Below are 18,656 nucleotides of genomic sequence, written 5' to 3' on the forward strand. Positions count from 1 at the left end.
GCTGAAGACAAACTAGTGATTTCAAGCCTTTTTCTTGAGCTGTTTCAAGCATTTTCTTGAGCTGAGCCAGGATGCCCACCAAGGTCAAAAATAAAATTTTATATGATACAGATGTCCTCTGTTACTGGTATTGGATAATATTCTTCCATTATAAGCAAAGGCAATACATAAAAATAGAAACACCTAGGATAAACTTTGCTTTTCAAGTGTTAGACAGTTCTATAAGTAAATTAATATCATTGTTGTCATTGTTAATACTAATATAAATAATAGCACTTAACATTTTTGAGTGCTTGCTGGGCATGGTGCTAAATCCCTTAATATGCATTTTCTCATTATCATCATAATTATATAAAATAAACAGTATTATTATTTCCATTTTACAGATGAGAAAACTGAAGATTAGGGAGAGCAGTTTGACATTTGGACCCAAGTCTGCTTGACGTCAGGGTCTCTGTAAAGACCTGATCATGCCTGAAGACCTAGGTCTAGGCTCAAACCAGGTTGTAGGTCTAGGTGCAAAATTGGTGCATAGAGGGTGGTCCCAGGGCAGGATGGTTGGGTTGTACTGGCAAGGAAATGAGTTTCTAAGATTGGCTGCACTGCTGAGCAGGACAAGGTTAATGTAGACATAATACATCAGTGAGTTCAGAGTATCCATATTTGGAGGGAATTTTATCTGGCTTTGAATGTTTTTTGCTTCTGACAGAAGATAGGATGACTTTTTTTTCTTTGCTTGATGAGTAAGAAGATAGTGTCATTAGAAGGATACTAAGTTTTGAACGGATACATCACGAAGCAGGTAAACCTGGTACGAAAGCCCTCCCACTGCTCCCTCCCCCGCAGGCTTTACAGAATAATTTAGAATACTTTAGTTTAGGGTTCCTTAAGTATCTGAATTCCCCTAAGTTCCTTTGTATGTTTGTTTACAGTTAATGTGTTAAGAGCCATTGACATTTGAAGATCATCAGAAGTGAAGATAAAACATCTCAAAAATTATAATGTAAGTGAATGGGAAAATGGAATTAAAAAATGGACAAAAGTTAATATTGTCACCAATATTGTTCCAATATTCCATATACTTTTATCCCAAATGAAATTTATGCCTTTGAGTAACCAGTAACTTCAAACTTTAGTCCCAATTCCAACTCCCAGTCCTTAAAATTCTGTGTTCTCTTCTACCCGGAGTAAACAGTTGCTATGTTTTAGTCACCAGTAATTTTCCATTAAAATTCTTTTGGCTTCTGTGTACTGTTTTTTCTCTTTTTCTCTTTAGTAGTTTGCTGTTCGACAGCGGCTCGTGTTATATTTAAAATTGGATGTGTATAGAGACTGAGGTCTTTGCTCTTTGGCTGCTGATATTTTACTCGGGTTTTTTATATTTTATTTTATTTTATTTATTTATTTGACAGACAGAGATCACAAGTAGGCAGAGAGGCAGGCAGAGAGAGGGGAAAGCAGGCTCCCTGCTGAGCAGAGAGCCTGATGCGGGGCTCGATCGATCGCAGAACCCTGGGATCATGACCCGAGCTGAAGGCAGAGGCTTAACCCAGTGAGCCACACAGGCGCCCCTCGGTTTTAATTTTACTATCATTTTGTATGTTTCTTTGTCAAAAATATGACCACTTAGCTAGCTAGCCTCCTCCCTCCCTCCCTTTCTTCCTCTCCAGAAGTATTCGTTTAGCATCTACTATGGCCTACACATTATGCTAGATCCAGAATTCCTAAGACCTTTGTGCTGAGATGAGTTGTGTCATCTTTTTTATACATTTAGGGACATTAGAGATCATCTGGTGTGACTAGGACTTGTGATGACCTTAGTGTGGCTGAGGACCACCTGCGTATTTCAGTAACCTGTGGTGCTTAGGAGACATTTAGCTTTCTAGCTTCCAGCGCCAACATTCTGAACCACTAAGAGTGGGCCCAAGAATCTGCACTTAAAGTGAGAATCTTCAATCCAGATGCTTTTTGGACTCTATACGTTTGTAGATGCAGGAAGAGACCTGGAGAAATTTAATAACTTACCCAAAGGTATAGTATGTATTAGAAGGCCAGAGACAATTGGTGTTATTTCCTCCAAAGTCACAGAGCTAATCAGTGTTAGAAGTGATTTCCTGACTCCCAGTTCTAGACTTCACTAAATCACACAGTGACTTTTGTTGGGCCAGGCAGCTTTCCTGTATGTATATAAAATCGCAATGAATCCATTACTCTTATTGAAAAAAATTAACTGAATGCATATATGAGTTTTGTGCATGAAAAACATGGACTATTTCTTTAGTAGATATGTTACTTGTTCTGATTTTGAAATCACTAGGTAGAAAAATGCTCTAGTTGTCCAGGAATACCCCAGTAATCCAAGTAGAGGACCCCTCTCCTCCACCACGATACTATTCCAACTTGGCCTTTAAGTTTCATGCTTCTGAGAAGGGATTTGATTTAATTTTTAAATGATAGTAGCTAGCCTTTGTAAATAGTAGGTTCTTGCTCAACTGTAATGAGTAATTTAATGTTAAAACTTTGTTTCCCCCCCCTTGGATTCTATGAGATACTTTTAGAGGTGGTTTTATTTTCTTGGTTCAGAATCTGATACTTCATATACCAAGCCAGAGACATTAAGCATTGAAGTTATTTTATATGTTTAATACTGAATTATTATGGCTGATAGTCACAGTATCTCCGAGTGACTGAAATAGTCTAAATTATTTTCTTTTATTTATTTATTTATTTATTTGACAGAGAGAGATCACAAGTAGATGGAGAGGCAGGCAGAGAGAGAGAGAGAGAGGGAAGCAGGCTCCTTGCTGGGCAGAGAGCCTGATGCGGGACTCGATCCCAGGACCCTGAGATCATGACCTGAGCCGAAGGCAGCGGCTTAACCCACTGAGCCACCCAGGCGCCCCTCTAAATTATTTTCTGAACTGTAGAGTTCAACTTAGTTTTAGTATTGTGTATATTTTATGTTGTATTGTATATGGTATACTGATAGTTACTGAATTTTAATCTTATGTTAGTAAAAGTAGTTATCCAGTTTTGGGAGATATTCTGTAATTCTCGAATTTATTAGTAAGTTTAACTATAGAATGCCATTACACAATTTTCTGGATATTTTGAGACATGTTTTAATGATAAGATTTAAGAAAAGAGATATTTTAAAATCACATATTCATTTCTAATAAGTTTAAATATAATGAATTTTCTTTCCATTAAATGTTTTTTTGCTCTTTTTTAGCCACAGACCCAAAATCATAAATATGATAGCTCTAAAAGGGAACTTTTTTAATGTAGTCTAACCCCTTCATTTTTATGTTCGGACACTGAAGAGTGTCTGAGAGTGAAAGTTTTATGAATGTTAACATATGTTAGTGAACAGAACAACATGATATTTCTATGCTGATATAAGTGAAATGCTTTCAGAACTGTAAAATATCACATAAATATAATGTACTATGATTGCTGCTATGATGATCATGTGTCTGCTGAGTTTCCTTGTGACTTAATTGAAAATAGTCAGTATCACTTAGTTTAAAATAAGGAAGAGAAATACGTATGTTCGTTTCTTGGTCTCTTCTCTTGTTTCCTGTGGTCAGACTTTACTAAGTCCCCTTTAAGCACATGGTTTTAGAATAGATACTTTGCAGGTTACCTAAATTTCTCTTTCACTGTGTTAATCTAATCCAGATTGTCACCTTATAAAATTATACACTCAGGGTGATTTTTTTTTTTTTTGGAAGAGTTCTCTCAGCCATTTTCCATGGAAGAATGAATGAATGCTCAATATTATCCCTCAGTGTAATCAAAGTAGCTAATAGTCACGTTAACATTTTGGTATAGTTTTTGTAGTTACAACGCTGTTTGACCTACATCAGTTCCATTGTTTCTCATAGCAGCTTCATGAGGTACGTCTTCATTTGACAGCTGAGTAACTGAAGCTCAGAGAAGTGACATGACTGTCCACTGTCTCCTGCTTATAAGAGATGGAACTGGAACTTTGACTGTAGATGCCATTCTCTTTCCACTGCCCAGCATGAATTGTAACATGGAACTCTTAAAGTTTCATGGGGTATACATCTTGCTCTTTAAAGGAAATTCTGAATATTGGAAAATTGATGTTCATCTGGTCCAGCCAGCCTGATTATTCAGCGCATACTTCTCTTTAGAAGTCTGACTCATGTCGCTACTCTTGAAGTAGTAATAAGAGATGCAGGTATCTTTTGGATCAAAGACTCATTCCCAGCATGGTTACCAGTGTGTGCTGCTTAAAATTTTTGAGTGTTTAAATGTTTAAAACAGTAGTAATTATAGCCTTTAGAAGTATGTTGAACTATATAAACTCAAAAAATATACTGTGATATGATAGAACACAGTCCTTGGTTCTTTAATTTTTTAATTCTACTTCTGGACTGTGACTCTGGATGTGTCACTTGATTTCTGTGAGCCTGATTCCCTTATCTGGGAAAAGGGTAAAATGATAAAATGAAATGAATCCTGCCTTTGCAGGATTGTTGTGAGGCCTAAATATGGGGATTGATGATGACAATAAGAAAAAAAAACAAACCAGCTAACAGCTATGTAGTGTGTACCATGTGGTAGGCACTGTTTTAAGTGTTTTATGTATATGAGTTCATTAATTCTCATAATGGTCCTGTGAAGTATAGGAATTACCATTATTCCCACTTGGTAGATGATGAAACTGAGAGGTGAAGTAACTTCCTCAAGGTCGTACAGGTTGATTGAACCAGAATTTAGTATCAGGCAAAGTAGCCATAGAGTGGGTAGTGTGTATGAAAGATAATGTATGGATGAGAGCAATTTGACATTTGTAAAGGACTATGCTGATGATCGGTATTAATATTTAAATAAGATGTTTAAAAAAAGAGATGTGTTCCCCATCCTTATTATACAGATAGAGGGGAAAAAAGGCAAAAACAAGTAAGAAAAAAGTGTCTTGTTATGATTTATGATTTTTAACAATTGACCGATCTCGTAAACTTGGAAGTGTCTTCAAAATTATGGAGAGATACATGACTGAATGATGCTTATACATTTGATTTGTAGTTTAACCTTTTTAGGCTAGAACAAGAAAGAGATATTGAATGCTTTTCCTACTGAATGTTTTAACTTAATGACTACAAAACAGAATACCTGTGTTAATTTATGGGATTTTGAAGTTGTGCAGAAAAGTTTTATTTCATTACGCTGTAGGAGTGACCGATTAATAGTAATGATTAGTTTCTCTCTCTCTAGGATTAAAAAAAATCTCTCTAGATAACTTGAAGAATGGATATGTGACTTTCTGATTTTAATACTGAATTCAGATTAGCATGTTGGGATAAGAGAATTACACGTGAGGTCATTTATCAAGGCATGAATTCCATGTGTGTTTTCCATTTGTCCAGGCAAAAGTGTTTTCGAGCAGGTATTTATTGCATAGGTCAACTCTCCTTTTTTAGTATTTCTGACCTTATATTTCAGTTTGGGATGGAAGTGTTTGTTTCTGAAAGGAAATGTAATTTCAGAGTCCTGCGCTTTGAGTTCTAATGATGTGACCAGTTTTCAGTTTAGTATGACATTTTCTTAGCTAAGCTGAAATATAAATAACTTTCCCCCTCTAGGCCACTTATGAATCCACATAAGTTTTAATTTTAGCTCTTGTCTGAGTTTGAGTCAGATTTAGAAGTTCTGAGAAATTCTTTTAAGAGGGTGCTGAGGGTGTAGGGATTGGCACTGGGACTCAAGGTGCCTCTTACTCCATTTTTACCCCATCCCCTACAGACACACTCATTTTGGCTAGAATGCTTTGGCTTTTGCTTTTTTTAATTTATTTATGTTTCCAGGTAAGAGCTTTGAAGAAACACTACTCTGCAGAAAAAAAGAGAAATATGTAAGGCATTTCCTTTACAGCCTGGTTTTTTGTACTTGCTGCTGGATTACCAAGTTACATGCCCTGACTTTTATTTTGGGAAATATGGTTGATAGATGTGAAAACAAAAATGCAAATTAAACTGTACCCAAGGTCACATGTACTTTAGAACCTTGGGATTTTCCAGACTAAATGCCAACATGAGCCAGCTGTCCCAAAGCTCAAATCCTCTTTGTTTGTCCGAAGAATGCGAAATGTACTCTCTCATCTCTCTCAGTCAGATGCCATGATGATAAGACCATTTTTGTCCTGTCTTTTATTCTAAAGACTGGTTAAGAAATTTAGGTATCTGGTGTAGCATTTCAAAAAATCGTTGTAAGCTGTAAATTTGTTTTTGGTAATTGTTTTTCTATTTTGGGGATCCTGCAAATATTCTGACAATAAGTCTTTTGTGTCTCAATGTTATATACACACTGCAGGCCTTTTATTATTTTTTAAATAAAGTTTTGAACAGAATGACTAATAGAGCATGAATAGTCGTTATGACACTGTAGTCCATTGTGTAAGTACTGAAAGCAAATTTGCATTCCTCGAAAAGCTTGTTCACAATCAGAATATAGACCACGTTCTTTAATGTTCTTGCACAAACATGTTATGTGTGTGCTCAGGACATTACTTACAAGAGAATACCTTTCAAAAAGAACCTTTTCTTTCCATGGAATACTGAAGGAAAGTTAAATTGGCGGAAGGAGTGAAGCTGTTTAAGGCAAGTGGTTTAGATTTTATTGTAATGACTATGATCGTTAATAACTGGAAATAAAAGACATGCAGCCTCTCCTAAATCCTCTGGAGGCATTTGTTTACTAGTATATGTGAAAAGATAGGTGACTTGTTTTCAGGTTGTTTTGAACTAAGAGTGAATAATGCTTGGTATGTTTCTCTGCACCTTTAGTTCTCAGACATACTTTTTCACTTTTGAAAGAAATTTTTTTATTGGATTTTGAAATACTAGATCAGGAGAGGTAAGAGTAATATAAATATATTTAGGGCTTCTGTCAAGGCTTAGATTTTATATTTCTATTTATTATTGTGAAATACCTCCAAGTGTACTGTGAATGACAGTAGAGGAATGATAATTCCATTAACAGTCCAGCAGACCAGTAGAGTTAGAGGGGTTCAGTGCTTTTGATAATGGTTACATTGAAAAATACAGGTAATGGTTTTGTGATTGAAGCTTTTGGCAGACTTCTGTTTGGTTATATCTGAAGTTACATAAGGTGTGTCTCTGTGTATGTGTGTAATATGTGTATACATATAAATATATAAAATTTGAAAACCTAAATGTGATATATTTGTATGTATATAAAAACCAAAATGTAAAAGCATAAATTAACATATTTGTACATGTATAAAAAATTTCACTTTGATATTTGTTAAGTGATTTATCAAACTCTTTTTTTAAGTTTAAAATTTTGTACATTCAGTTACCTTAATCAAATGAGGACAGTTTATAGTACAGATCTAAGTGAAAAGTACTTTTAGGGCCAAGTGCTTTTGCTCCATTTTAATTTAATTAATGGATTCCTTCTTAAAAGGAGACCCTTACTTCTCATCCCATCTTGTTTTCCCTTCTGAAGAGGATACTCTTATATTTCCACAATGCTATTTGTTGAGCTTCTTCTACCACTACCAGTTATTTAGCATGAATGGCTTCATATAGATCATGCTTTTTGTTTAGCTTTAGAAAGTATCATTATTTTATCTTACAAAGAAAGAACAGAGATTAAGTAACTTACCTGAATTACTATTTGCTAAGTGATGAAACCAAGTCTCTGTGACCCTAAAGCTTATGTTTTTGGCCACTAAGCACTTCAACATCTTGTTCTGTGTGTTATGTCCTCTTCTGTGTATCTGTTGGTGTCCTTTATATTCCTCCATTTCTATGCTGTACTATTGCGAGATACTTACAGATCTGACACCTTCATTATTAGACTGTAAGTCCCTTGAAGAAAATGAATCTGTTTTCAGCTCTGTCCCTGGTACATAATACATTGTTGATGTTAGTGAACGTCTGTGGAAGAGATAGATGGGGGTCTGTGATAAGGGAGACGCAGGAGGTTCCCGCTCCCCAAATGGAGGGGAGACATGGGAAGAGCAGGAGGGCAGATGGCCACGAGACCTCCAGTTGGAGGTAGACATTTTCAGTGTCCATCCTTCCAAGGAAGCTGAAGGGTACTTTGAGGCAGGGGACTATTTGGAGGTTAGAGGTGAACCCTGCTCTCTCGAGGCAGATTTCTCTACTTCTGCAGGATTAACGGTGATACTTGTAAGTTTAGTAGTATTGAGACATGAAATACTGCTGTAGATACCAGAATTTATTTGTTTGGACATAACTGTCTTAATTTGCAAGTTTTTAGCTTGATTAATTCTCAGGAATAATTATGATTTTTTAAGAAAAATCTCCCAACTGAAACAAAAAATTAAAAAAAATGCAGAGGACTTTATCTTATGTAATGTTACTCATTTGAAAAGCACCTAAAGAATAATTCCTTTCCCCCTACCAATAATTAGTTTGTATAACTCTGTTCACCTAAATGCTGTACTTTGAAATAGAATTTTTGAGACGGAAAGGGTGGAGCGTTGTTCTTAGGATTAGCGTAGCAAAGGAAAAAGACATTCTGTTACAACAGCAGACCAGTAAATGTGTGGGAATGACTAAGAGTCAGATGATGGGATTTCTGTTTTGATCTTGCGGTGGAAGGAAAACTGTGTCACTCTGGCTAAGACAGTGGCAGGGCTATTAAAAAACAGAGTATGACTAGTGATGTTCTGTATTGTCCCATTCTTACTCACTGTAAACCTAAGTTCTGTTATTCTGTGTGAATGTGTGTTCATTTGGTTATTTTGTGGAACCAGAAGTTAACATTTAAATAAGATTGATTTGAATCTTTTTAATTAGGAGTAAAGAGAGCAATCTGGTTTAGGATGGAGTGAGGAGTGGGTTAAAGGGGGAGGAATTCTGGTGAGAGTGACTTTCCATTCACAAGGGCCATCGCTCTGCAAATTTGGGTAGATGCGTTTGTGAAGTAAATTGTTTGCGTGTTGGTGTAGTCTTTAACTGCTCTTCCTAAGACTTGATAACCAATCAGAATTTAGTACAGTAGACTAGAATTACAGTTTTATTCTCAGAGGTATTTTGAGCCTCTTAGGAAACGGAGTCTATCTATGAATAAATATAAAGAGTAACTGGTATTATTAACATGCATATTCCACAGTGCTAGTTATCTTTTGATCAGTTTGGCTTTTGAGAAAATATTCTTCTATAACAATTTGATTAATTTCTAAAGTGTGAGTTTTATTTATTTATTTCTTTAAACATGGCACACTTATCTGAATAAAGGTATTCATGTTCTTGAGGGCAGGAATGTTTTACCTACCTTAGAGACACTATGATTGTTTTTGTTTCAAAGTACACTTAACCCTCCATTATTCTGAATCATTTTTTTCTGCAACTATTTAAAAAATTTAAATTCAATTAATTAACACATAGTGTATTATTAGTTTCAGAGGTACAGTTCAGTGATTCATCAGTTGTATATAGGTCCCAGTGCTCATTATATCATGGGCCCTCCTTAATGCCCATCATCCTGTTTCCCCATCCCCAACCCCTCCCTTCCCTCCAGCAACCCCTAGTTTGTTTCCTATGGTTAAGAGCCTCTTATGGTTTATCTCCCTCTCTGAGTATGTCTTCTTTTATTTTCCTTTCTCTATGCTTCTGTTTTCTTAAATTCCACATATGAGTGAAATCATTTAACAATTGTCTTTCTCTGATTGAATTATTTTGCTTAGCATAGTACCCTCTAGTTTCATCCGCATCATTGCAAATGGCAAAATTTTTTTTTTTTTTTGATGGCTCAGTAATACATTATTTATTCAGGGCCTGTGAATTTTCTCATATATGGTTTATAGATTTAATCTTGTCAATGGTTTTTTTTTTTTTTTTTTGGTACCTCCATTGAAGGACTGATAGGAATAGAAGGGAGGCATGATTATAACTTAATTCAATTTTATTTTTAAAAATTATTTAATTTATTTATTTGACAGAAAGAGAGAGAGCAAAAGCAGGGGGAGCAACAGAGGGAGAGAGAGAAGCAGACTCCCACTGAGCAGAGAGGACGCTAGGATCGTGACCCGAGCCAAAGGCAGATGCTTAACCGACTGCGCTACCCAGGCACCTCTTAATTTTATTTATTAATCAGATCATGGACTAGAGATTTTGGCAGAAAAGTGCTCACACTAATTAAAAATGAGGAACAAAATCTCATGCTGCTGCAGTTGGGTGAGGGTCTTTCCATGGGGAGAGTTTATGCAGGACAGCTAAGAAATATGTGGAAGTTTAAGGCCTTTATTTCCTTGTTGATCTTTTGCTGGGATGATCTGTCCATTTCAGTGAGGGGAGTGTTAAAGTGCCCTACTATTATTGTGTTATTGTTGATGTGTTTCTTGGATTTTGTTATTAATTGGTTTATATAGTTGGCTGCTCCCACGTTGGGGGCATAGATATTTAAAATTGTTAGATCTTCTTGTTGGACAGACCCTTTGAGTATGATATAGTGTCCTTCTTTATCTCTTATTATAGTCTTTGGCTTAAAATCTAATTGATCTGATATAACCAGTCAGAATGGCTAAAATCAAGTCAGGAAATGACAGATGCTGGCGAGGATGTGGAGAAAGGGGAACCCTCCTACACTGTTGGTGGGAATGCAAGCTGGTGCAACCACTCTGGAAAACAGCATGGAGGTTCCTCAAAATGTTGAAAATAGAACTGCCCTATGACCCAGCAATTGCACTACTGGGTATTTACCCTAAAGATACAAACGTAGTGATCCGAAGGGGCACGTGCACCCGAATGTTTATAGCAGCAATGTCCACAATAGCCAAACTATGGAAAGAACCTAGATGTCCATCAACAGATGAGTGGATAAAGAAGATGTGGTATATATACACAATGCTTAATACTATGCAGCCATCAAAAGAAATGAAATCTTGCCATTTGCGACAACGTGGATGGAACTAGAGCGTATCAAGCTTAGTGAAATAAGTCAAGCGGAGAAAGACAACTATCATATGATCTCCCTGATATGAGGAAGTGGAGATGCAACATGGGGGCTTAAGTGGGTAGGAGAAGAATAAATGAAACAAGATGGGATTGGGAGGGAGACAAACCATAAGTGACTCTTAATCTCACAAAACAAACTGAGGGTTGCTGGGGGGAGGGGGGTTGGGAGATGGGGGGTGGGGTTATGGACATTGGGGAGGGTATGTGCTTTGGTGAGTGCTGTGAAGTGTGTAAACCTGGCGATTCACAGAACTGTACCCCTCCGGATAAAAATATATGTTTATAAAAAATTAAAAATTAAAAAAAAAGAAATATGTGGAAGGACACGTCTTTGAATCACATTTATAAGTGGGACAATGGTTCATTTGTATGCATGTATGCATGTGGGTGTGTGGGAGGGAAAAGTTGGGGCATTTTAGCTATCAAGAGATGAAGGTTTATAAAAAATGGTAAAACGCAGTTTAGCTCATATTTCTAGTATTTAGAACTGTAACTCTTCAACTCATTTGTGATCTCAGATTTCTGTGTCTTTGCTCTGAATTATAAAATCTTAGATTTGAACTTTGAGACCGTCTTGTAGTGCAACTCAACCCTTTAGTCTTCCTTATGACTTGAATGTCACCATTGAGTTGAATTCTTTTGAATGTCATTGAATAACATCATGCACAAAGCCCTCACGTCTTTAACACTTCCTGCTCCGTTTGGAAGACCACTCTCATGATGAAAAGAGGACTTGGTTATAAGAAATGCGGCTTTTTGTAGCCAGCCAATTAAATGGAGTATGGTAATGGGGAATGATGGCTTAGTTTGGATACATAATTGTATTTTTCAGTTAGGCATGCATTGGGAAAAATCTGTGTGTGTAGGGGCGGGGGATGAGGCATTTACTGACTAAAGCAGGTACTATGCAATGGATATAATTCTATTTGAATAGTAACACCACAGTGCTTCTAATCTTGACTGAAATCTTTCTATGAAACTATTACAGAATAAGAGCCATTTAGAAATGTATTTGGATCACTCACCTATGAATCTGTATATCATCTTTTCATTTGTGTGCCCAAATGCTAAGTTGGCTTTTGTTAAAAATGAGATGACATGATTTTTTTCATATTTTATGGCATTTCCCCCCATTCTTTTATTCTTTGTAATGATAGACTTGATCATCTCAAATATTTATTTAATGTTATTTTTCCTATATATATATTTTTCCTGTAAGTTATTTTAGTGTAAATGGGTTGAGCCTATTATTTTATTGATGCCATTTTTAATGCAGCTGATATGTTATAAATCCTAATCTCTAAAGGGTTCTGATTTTCATTTGAGAAGTTTTCTTGGTGATTAAACATTTATTGAGTTTGTACATTTCATCAAACTGGAAAACATCCATTTGCTTAACAACATTAGTGAAGAACCAATAAGAAATAGTTATGAAATGCTGAATGAATCTGGGAAGTGTTCCTGAAAGGATGTCTTGTTTCTTAGACAGCCCCATACATACTTGTTTTTTGCTTTAAACTTAATTCTTAAACATTTTAACAATAACTTCATTTTCCACGTTTTGGCACATTATCAGTTGCAGGATTCCCACCCCAATTCCTCTTTTTTAGCAGTGGGATTTACCTAGAAAAGAATTTTACAATACAGATAGCATTTTCAGTTTTTTTTTAATAGCTACCCAGTGAGGTAAGAGGAGCAAGTATTTTTATTTCTACTCCTACTCGTAATATGAAGTCAAGACTCTGAAAGGCTAATCGACTTTCCATGATTTATGACCCAGTTTTTTTTTCTTTCTCTTCTTATAGTTTTAAACTCACATGTCCTGGTTGAGTGGGAGAGTAGCTTATCTGTGTGCTAGAATTTGCCAAAGTGTCCCTTGCTTCATATTGTGAGGATACTTTTTTAGTTTGATAATACAATCCACTACTAAATACTTAACTGTAGACATCCTTTTTTGGTTATAAAATGAAATAGTACATGACATTTGTGATGGAAGTAGAATCTGTTTCCAACAATGATTTAATAAGTTGAATGGAGTGCTAGAAGGGAAATATAAAATTTCCTTCTCTAGAGGTTATTTTTGTTTGCTTGTCTTTTTCTTTTAAAGATTTTATTTATTTATTTATTTGAGAAAGAATGTAAATGGGGGGAAGAACAGAGGGAGAGGGACAAACAGACTCCATGCTGAGTGTGGAGCCTGACACAGGGTTTTATCTCCCAGCCCTGAGATAATGACCTGAGCCAAAATCAAGAGTGAGAAACTTAGATTGAGTAACCCAGGTGTCCGTGCTTCTTTTGTTTTAAATGAGTTGTATTAAGTGTTCTGTGGCAGAGACTGATTTTTGGGCAATTTAGTTCCTTGATTCCTTAAGGATCAAATTATTAGGGGCACCTGGGTGGCTCAGTGGGATAAGCCTCTGGCTTCTGCTCAGATCATGATTTCAGGGTCCTGGGATCAAGCCCTGCATTAGGCTCTCTGCTCAGCAGGGAGCCTGTTCCCCCTGCCCCCCACCCCCCGCCAGCCTACTTCTGATCTCTTCCTCTCTCTCTGTCAAATAAATAAAGAAAATGTTTAAAAAAATAAGGATCAAATTATTAGAGGCTCATTCGTTTTACTCCAACCCTCTGTTTGACCTTGTTCTGATAAACTAGCATTCTCTGATGGCAGTAGGGGGAGTCCTATTCTAGTCTCCATTAGGTAAAAATAGTTTACATAGTTTTGTTGTTTCTTTTTGTTAGGTAATGTCCTAAACTCTTTGCATGCATTATTATATTTAATCTTTATGAGAAGGTGAACTCTTCCTGGCATATGGTAAGCAGTCAGTAATTATTAACTAAATGGAGGAGATATAAAATAAATAAGTAAAACACAAGTGTGTCAGAAGGTAATAAGCACTGTAGGAAAAATAAAGCAGGAAGGGAATAGAGAATGAGTTAAGAGTGGTTTGCACTTTTAAGTAAATTGACCAGGGAAGGTCATACTAAAGAAGGCAACATTTGAGCAAAGAAGCTGAAGGAAGTGAAGGAAAAAGCGGGAAATATGGGATAAGAGAGTTAGAGATGACTGAAGGAAGGTCTTCAAGTAGGAAATTGCCTAGTGTGTTTGAGGACCAGCAAGGGGTTATAGTGCAAGGGGGCAGAAGGAAGAACAGTAGAAGTTAAGATCAGGGTGTGGGAGCAGATCGTGAAAGGCCTTATAGGCCATTTTAAGAACTTTGGCTTTTATTCCGAGTGGGATGGCAAGGTAGTAGAAGGTTTTTTTTTGCAAAGGAGTGACAATATCAGATGTTTCAAAAAGGATCACTCTGGTTGCTGGCTGAAGAACAAACTGGGATGGGATACGAGGGCAATCAGGCTGCCCAGGCAGGTGTCGCCTTCCTCCCTCACCACTCCCTGTGCATCCCTCCCAAAGCTGTTTTCTGGGTTAAAGAGGATGACCTTCCCTGATAGAGGAGGAGCATTCTTCTTAGGTCCAGGGTATATGAGTAGCTTGGCTGCCCTGCTAGACAGGAAGAGTAATCTGCAAATTGGAACAAGGCCCAGTTTGCAGACACAGTGGTGGGAGAGGGGTACAGGACAGAAAGTAAGGCTGTATTTTTCCATTTGAAAAATCTATGGGGAGAGCAGTGACCTTGGGAAGACCAGGCTTTAGTTAGAGTGAAAGAGGCTGTTGGAGAGAGAGTAGAAGAAATTGTGCTGATATTTGACCTTGAAAATCCAAAGTATAGGAATTGGGGGTGAATGGAAGATGGGATCAGTGTTTTATCTCCCCAGTTAGAGAATTAAGCACCCTGAGGGATTCTCGGCGAGGAGCCTGCTTCCCCCCCACTCTCTGCCTGCCTCTCTGCCTACTTGTGATCTCTGTCAAATAAATAAATAAAATCTTAAAAAAAAAAAAAAGAAGCAATGTGATTTGGTCAAAAGGATATCTGATTTTATAGCTGGCTCAGCCACTAATTTGATAAGATATTTCAGACCATTCCCTTCACTTTTCTGGGCTTTATTTTTATATCTTTATCTTATCTAGGCTTCACTTTATCTGTGTAAGTGAGAGGAGTTTTACTAGAATGATCTCAGAGGTCTTTGGAAGTGATAATATCCTATAATTCATTGGCTGGCTATCAGAATAGTTGGCTAACTGATGCCTCTACTTGTATTTGAAAGAAACATTTGAAAAATATTATGTCATGTAATTCTAGTTACTTACCACACAGCTTCATGTCATTGTAAGGTGCAGGCAGTCACCAAGCAGGATCAGAATGAGAAGTAAGCCTGGAGAGAAGGTGGGGCCAGATGGTTCCAGTAGCAGTATTTGTGGATGCAGGACTGAGAAGACAGAGGATATGTTTGAAAATCTTCTGCACAGAGGTGACAAGTGAAGCTGTAGGAGTCTGTATTTCTGAGAGATGGAGTATGGAGAAGAGAGCCAAGATTAGAAATTTCAAGAGAATCTATATTTAGAGGGTGACTGGAAGAAAAGAACCTAGAGAAGACTATTTGAGTATAGAGAACACCAGTAAATTTTAATGACAAAGGAAGTTTAGGGAGAAAAGCATCACAAGAGGGATGCAGTGATACAGTATCAAATCCTGTGGACAGGTTACGGAGGGTGAGACCTGAGAGGAGCAAGGCGCCCCGCTTTAGTTCCCGAGATCAGTAATGACATTGGGAGAGTGGCATCAATAGAGTAGTTCAAGTAGAACTCAGTATGTTGTTAATGATGCCAACATAGATTCAGCCACTCACCATTGAGTTCCTGCTAACTGTCCAGTGTTGTGTAAAGCCTGTGCGTGTACACACACATGCATGTACACACATGCACACTCACTTTCCAAAAGAGACCAGATGGGATAGAGTGAAGAACATTGGAGAAAAAACTGGCCTGAACCCGAGAAGAGACGTGAGACATGCCATCCATCACCTAAGGAAGGAAGAGTTGGTTTGGATATAGATAAATTTACTGAGAGATGGTCAAGAAGTTGAGACAATTTGTGCCTCATTATCTCAGTTTTTCTCATTCATACTAGGTTATTGTTGCTGAAACATTATATAGACCATGTTGACATAGTACTTGATTTAACATATGTTAATAAATCCATTGGCTTTTTCTCTTACTTTACTGCTCTGTAGTGTTGCATGCTATTAACTATTGGTTTTTAAAACACTCTTCTTGGCTCTCACTAAACTTTTCTTTCAATTTTTCCATATTTTTTTTTTATACTTCAACTTCTCTAGTCTTTATTCTGTGAAAATGAATGTAATTCCACTCACTGAATCTCATATCTCTTTTTGCTGTATATGCTGTTCCTAGGTTACATGATTCAGTTTCGTGGATTTAGCTGAATAAATGTAGCTGTAACCTATCCAGCGAATGTGAAAACTGGAAAAGTTCTGTGTTGCTACTTACTCGATAAACACATTCACGTGGGTATTTTGTGAGAACTTCAGATTCAACAGCATCATCAACATCAAATTCTAATGGATGTTTCCACATACCTCATTATTCAAACTTTTTCTTCTGTCCTATTTTTATTATTTTGTGGCCTATTTCAGTTGTTCATTAAGACCTAATTCAATAACCTTAACTAAGTTTCTTTAGAATTTTTACCCTCCAATCAGTGCTCCCTAACTCCAGCAGAATAGATAGCAGTTCTTACAAATGTTAGATAGCCTCCCATCGAACGTCTAGAATAGAGTCTGCAGTTTCTTCATGAAACTTCCACCCCTGCCGTGACCCACAGAGCCAGTCACATTGGCCTCCCCAATCATCTGTTTATGCTGTCTCTGACTTGGATGTTTTCCCTCTTCCGCTTTACTGTCAAAACTGTCAAAACCTACTAACAGACCCTCAGAAACGACACATCTCTCAGGTCGGCCTCAACCTTTCCCACTCACATTGAATCTTTTCTTCCTTTTTTCTCCTATAGTATTTTTTAACTGCCCTTACAGCATTCATCATGATCAATTCCTAGGTGAATAGGAGTTTGTCTTTCCCATGAGGCTGCAATTTGGGAGCACATGGAAGACTGTTGAATCACATGTGTTGTCAGGATGCACTCATTCACCCCTGAGTAAGCAGTAGCTCAGCCCTGCCCGGGTGAGTGAGTGAATGAATGAATGAATGAACAAACGAACAAATTCATGACCAGGTAAAATCTGACTGAAATCTTTGGGCCTATCAGTGTATGAGGGGCTGCATATTTTCCCTGTGGATGTCTTGAGGCCACGTCAGTCTTAACGATTTCAAGCTGGAACTCTCAGCTGCCCATAGTACCTCCTTTTCTTTGTTACTATTTTGGCACACTGGTTTCTGAGTCAGCAAGACTTGGAATCATATTCTGACCCTTTTCTCTCCTTTTGTCATTATGTTGAGTTCTTTGCCAAGTTCTATTGATTCTGTCTCCATGGTGTCCCTTGCATCCACTTGTGTTTCATTTTTACTGCTAGGTTAGGCCCTTAGTTCCTCTGCTTGGGGAGGTCTCCTAATAGATTTTCCTGCCCTTATCATGGGTTCTTTGACCTGTTCTTAAAATAATCTTTCTAAAGCACAGAAACTTTCAGTGGCTTCTCAGTGCTTTCAGTACTAAATACCTAAATACTCACTTATTTGTTATGACCTTCTACAGTCTAGTCAAAACCTACTGTTTCAGGCTCATCTCTGATTGTGTGTTATAAATATCCTGTACTCCAACCAAAGTTGCAAAAGCTTTAATATCCCCTAATTTCTCACTTATTTGTTTGTTTGTTTTTTCATGCTGTTTTTTTTGCTTAGTGAAATTGTTGAGAAGGTGTTGAACCTTTTCTGTATTTTGGCTAACCTCAGATACCAACCATTTCTTTCATAAAATCTTTCTCAAGCCCATAAATTAAAGCTGTATATGAACTTTTCAATTCCAAACTTCTAAGTGCTTTATTTCTCTTTCACTCAGTTTCTTTTTCTTTTTAAAAATATTTTGTTTATTTGACACACAGAGAGAAAGAGAGTGAGTGAGTGCACAAGCAGGGGGAGCAGCAGGCAGAGGGAGAAGCAATTTCCCAGCTGAGCAAGGAGCCTGATTCAGGACTTGATCCAGGATTCTGGGATCATGACCTGAGCTGAAGGCAGTCGCTTAATCCACTGAGCCACTGAGGCATCCCTCTCATTCATTTTTCATATTCTGCATTGTGATGTGTGCGTGTGTGTACTTAAATTAAATATCTAGGAGTGAAAAGTCAGCAGAGGCAGAAAGCCCGTTTTTTATCTCTGTAACTTTAGGAGTTCCTAAAACAGTAGGACCTGGAGTATAGTGGGTGCTCAAGAGTACTGTTTACTCTTCACCTGAGATATGAGATAACCAAAACCATATGCTACTGAAAGATGAGAATGTATAGTATCAGAACTGAGAAAAGAACATTAAAACTATTTTATTGTTATTTTTTCTTACAGTTGGGTCATTAGTAATCCAGAAAGAGCCATTTTACAGAATTCATTAGATGCAGAAGCCAGATGGCTAGGGATTAAGGAGTGAGTGGATATTGAGAAAATGAGCCAGTGAGAATAGACACGCTGTTGTGATGTGGAAGGTGGCAAATCTTGTAAGAAATGGAATATGGTCTGTAGATTTGGAAAGAGACTTGTGAAGGAAAACCACAGGTGGTGTTTGAAAGAAGAACGAGTGTGCTGTCGAAACCTCC

General features: G+C 37.2%; 1 protein-coding gene across 2 annotated transcripts in view; it reads left to right on the forward strand.

Annotated features, from left to right (window-relative positions):
• MTMR2 (myotubularin related protein 2) overlaps positions 1-18,656 on the forward strand; it is a 124,770-nt gene that overhangs the window by 9,262 nt on the left and 96,852 nt on the right. Inside the window, exon 2 of one of the 2 annotated variants that reach the window (XM_044258267.1) lies at positions 933-1,003. The exons of the other annotated variant lie outside the window; for it this stretch is intronic. The gene's annotated coding sequence lies outside the window, so the exon portion shown is untranslated. The remainder of the gene's footprint in view (positions 1-932; positions 1,004-18,656) is intronic. 2 annotated transcript variants of the gene reach the window in all.

This window comes from Neovison vison, chromosome 7, assembly GCF_020171115.1.
Source record: "Neovison vison isolate M4711 chromosome 7, ASM_NN_V1, whole genome shotgun sequence".
In the NCBI taxonomy this organism is placed as follows: Eukaryota; Metazoa; Chordata; class Mammalia; order Carnivora; family Mustelidae; genus Neogale; species Neogale vison.